This window comes from Carassius carassius, chromosome 40 (genome assembly GCF_963082965.1).
Source record: "Carassius carassius chromosome 40, fCarCar2.1, whole genome shotgun sequence".
In the NCBI taxonomy this organism is placed as follows: domain Eukaryota; kingdom Metazoa; phylum Chordata; class Actinopteri; order Cypriniformes; family Cyprinidae; genus Carassius; species Carassius carassius.
In genome coordinates this window covers 27835432-27839800 of record NC_081794.1, presented here as the reverse complement: position 1 = coordinate 27839800, position 4369 = coordinate 27835432, and positions in this window count along the sequence as shown.

The following is a 4369-nucleotide window of genomic DNA, read 5'->3' as shown; positions in this document are numbered from 1 at the left end:
AAAAATGCTTGTTATCTATTAATGTGGAACTGATGTTAGAGTTGTGGTGGGTTTCTAAATATTTCTTTATTTTATTTGTTTTTTTTACGTGGTGTCATTAAAAATTGTTTAACACTTTACATTAGTTATTATATACTATATTATTAATAGGGTAATAGGGTATAAACTTCTGTTTTGCGCTTCCTTTTCAAAATGTAAACTTTTAATAGTCGATGGAAATTATTCTATAAAAGGCTGATTGTCAGAAATAGCTGAACTGAAATATGTGAGTGTAATTCTGCATCTTCAATAAATCTGTGAATATAATATTCACTTCCTTGAATTCCCCAAGAACAGGCTTGATTCTTTACTTGAAAGGAAATGATATAATGATTAATCTGTTTTGTTTGTTTGTTGTCTGAGATTCCCGCCTCAGGAATGTACCAATATTTTTGTGTTATAATTCTGTTAGTTTGCACATCTAAAAATCTGAATCATTGCTTCCACCCCTCCAGTGGTCTTTAATTAATTAAATGTAAACATTATTGAGCATCATTAACATGGCTAAACATTATTTACAAACAGAATTAATTAACACATTATTAAATGAATTAGCATTATTCTTTTCTGTCACCTTTAGCTCACTCATTGGGGGTTTTATTATACTGTTTTTGCTGAAAAAACTTGTCATCATTCCATCTACATTCTCATCTCAGCACAGAGTAAAATAATTTATTTTTAAATGTAGTTGCACACAAGGAAACAATCAGTTCAAATAACAAATATTTTCATGTCACATGGAAAAACTGGTTTAAGACATGGTCCATAGGGTTGCAAAAAGGTGGAAAGTTTCCAGTAAATTTGAGAGACATTCCAGAAATTTTGTAAACTTTTGCAACCCTATTCAGAAATATCTTCTAGTTCCAGATAAGGTCGATCCACAGTTATTAATAAAGGCACTGATAAGTGTGTGAGATCAGCAGCTCATCATCACCATATTCAGCTGCTGAAGAGAGAATCTGCCTGAGTTTGCTCTGCATCAGCATTTGACCTTTTTTCTTTTCATTATATTGGGCTTGAAGAATTACCTTGTAAAATGATGTTTGTTATGTAACCTTTTCTGTGTATGAAATTTGCAAAATGTATATAGGCTAATGAGCGAATTACATGAATTACATCATGGACTACGATACATTTATAATAAGTGCTTATATTTGGGCTATTTTGACCTGGTCGGGTCGACACTGCTGCGGAGTAACACAGCTCTCACAGCTCACAGCTACTGTTCAAATATTCTTCCACGGGATGCATGCAGTTCTGTTTATTTACCGCTAGAGCGCCAAAAGTTACATAGTGCTGCTTTAATTTAATTACTTTTTGCAAAAAAAAAAAAAAAAATCCTTACAAAAATGTAATGATTTATATAATAGTCTTATGCCAAATAAATTAAATAAGAAACATATTTAATGTGTTTGCATGTTGTATATTGTATGTGTGTGTGAATGTGCCATAGGAGCCTGTTAAAAATGCTAATCTTGTAAGAAAAATATCAGATGGCATTTAGAGCCTTTTTTGAAGCTGTTTAAGTACAGATACAAAGGATACACTTAATGTAGGTTTGTTTAGTCCTTTTATTTAATCCATCACCAGTCTACCATCCCAATATCTTGTCTTTCAAACATAAACATTGTACAGTATTTTATCTTGTTTCTGTCTTTTTTTCTTCATTCTTCCAGAATCAAGAATGCCCATCTCTGATCCATGCTATGATGATTTATCACACACTTGATGAATCCTGGAGAGACATACAGCAATACTATTATTCTGAACATGAGGACACCCTTGTTGAATGGAGTGGCTGGTATCAGCTGAATAGAGAAAGTGCCCAGGTGTCTGAGTGGTGTGTGAATACTGTGAGTTTAGGTGGTTACACTGGACTGATTCTCAATGGTTCTCATCCAACACTTGAGGATGGAGTGGAATTACCATCAGTGTGGTATATATATATATATATATATACAGGTGCTTCTCAATAAATTAGAGTCATAAAAAAAATCATTTATTTCAGTAATTCAACTCAAATTGTGAAACTCGTGTATTAAATACATTCGATGCACACAGACTATATATATATATATATATATATATATATATATATATATATATATATATATGTATGTATATATATATATATTCTAATAATGTTCAGCATTTTTATGCAAATATATATATTTTTGCATGGTTTTTATTGGATTATTTGGCTCATGGATTATTTTGACAACTTGTAATAATATGCAGAAACTGCAATCACCAGAATTCGTCATAGCAAGATAATGGAGAAATAAAAAAACTGTTCATGCGAAGGGGAAAGTCATATTCTGTACTACATGTAGTTCTAGGTGAATCTTGTTCAACTGGTTGTGACTGGGAAAATCCACTTTCAGTGATTGACAACTGCAGATTAGAGACTTGATCAAGAGACTTAAAGCATTATCATTGTCTGGTGGTTTTCTAAAAGTCCTACAATGTATAATGCAATGTTTATATGTTAGGCTACATTTTATTTTGATGGTCCCCTTATAGTCTGTCGCCTATAAGCAACTTTGCAACTACATGTCAACTAACTCCCATTAGAGTATTAGTAAGCTTATGTTAAAGGTTAGCGTAGGGATAATGTTGACGTAAAATAGTCAATTTGTCTGTTGGGGAACCATCAAAATAAAGTGTTGGAATATATTTAGCAGACATATTACTAATACACCAATGACTGCAGTACTGCACACTAGCACAATTAATATTGGTAATTCATGATACCTAATTAAATAGCTGGTGAACATTAGTTGTATTGCTTTTAATAAATAATATGTATTATATTATACTGCTTCATAAGAAATTATTTTATTTAAAATGTATTAGTTTATGGATAAGATAGTAATATAACAGTAAAAGTATGTTCATAAATGCTGTAAATTTATTGTTGATTTAGTTTAAGTGAAGTGAAAAAGTGAACAAGCGGTCAAATATGGTGTCCCATACTCAGAATTGATGCTCTGCTTTTCACCCAACCAAGTGTATACACACACTCAAATTGAAAAAAAAAAAAAACGACAGCTACTTTGCACTAAATCTGCTGCAGCAACAACCTTGGCACCAATATAAAAAGACATAAAAAAAAAAAAGTGGTATCACTTTTTGCCTCTTTGGGACGGCAAACTACAATGCATCATTTACTTGCAGAATGCAAGCTTCTGGAGGGCGTGTAGGTCTGAACTGGTGAGTTTGGGTATATTGGCGTAGCACCAGTGGTTGTCTTGTAGGCAAACTTCCTTGAATTTGAAGCAAGCAGCCAGTGTAAACTGATAAAGAGAGGTGTAACGTGAGCTTTTTAAGGCTTGTTAAAGAGCACTCTGGCTACTGCATTCTGGATCAGTTGCAGAGGCTTGAAAGTACAAGCAGGAAGACGCACCAAGAGAGCATTACAATAGTCCAGTCAGGAGAGAACAAGAGCTTGGACAAGGAGTTGTGAAAACAGAAAAACAGAAATACATACATATTTTTATTGCAACTTACAACTCAAACCTAAATCCTAAAGTAAACTAATGTCTTTAAAAGCAGCTGTAGAGCAACATGCTAAGGTTGGTTAACAAAACATTAAGATAATAAATAGGTATTTAATATTTGGATAAATAAAAAAAAAGGGAAAAACTAAAAGAAGAAACAACAAATATTAAACAGAAAAATAAACAGAATGGGGTAGAACAATTGATACTTCCCTAAAGCAATGTCACATTTACTGAAAAAAAGAAAAAGTTAAATCGATCATAATCAAAATAAAATCAAGTCAGAAGAATCAAGTCTGTTCTTAGACAATATAAAGAAGTGAACTTTAGTCACAGTTTAACCGGAGGTGCAGAATTAGACTTTTTAGGAATGTTCTACATTCCTCTGCTGCATATTTTAGCTCATCATTTAAAAACACACGTCCCACAAACCATGTGATGCACATTAATGTGTCCTAAAGGTAACATCTCCTCAGGAAATTTACAGACTAATACAAATATAGAGGAATTTTTTTTTAAAGTTGATATTGTGCCACAGTGTATTTAACTTTCAAATCTTACTTGTTTTCAAAAGTGCAGGAGTTTTTGATAGCTGTATGGTTCAATTTGTTTGTAATTATGTAAGTCATGGCCTAGAAATTTTGACTTGTAACCTAAAGGTTGAGTCAGGGATTGTATGTGGGGGAGTGAAAAACCAGCAATCTTTTTTCATCTTCAATCCCAAAACTGAGGTGAGACCCTTGAGCAAGGCACCGAACCCCAAACTGCTCCCTGGTTGCTGCGGAAGAAACATATGCCCAATGCTCTCGGTTTGTGTTTAAAAAATTTTC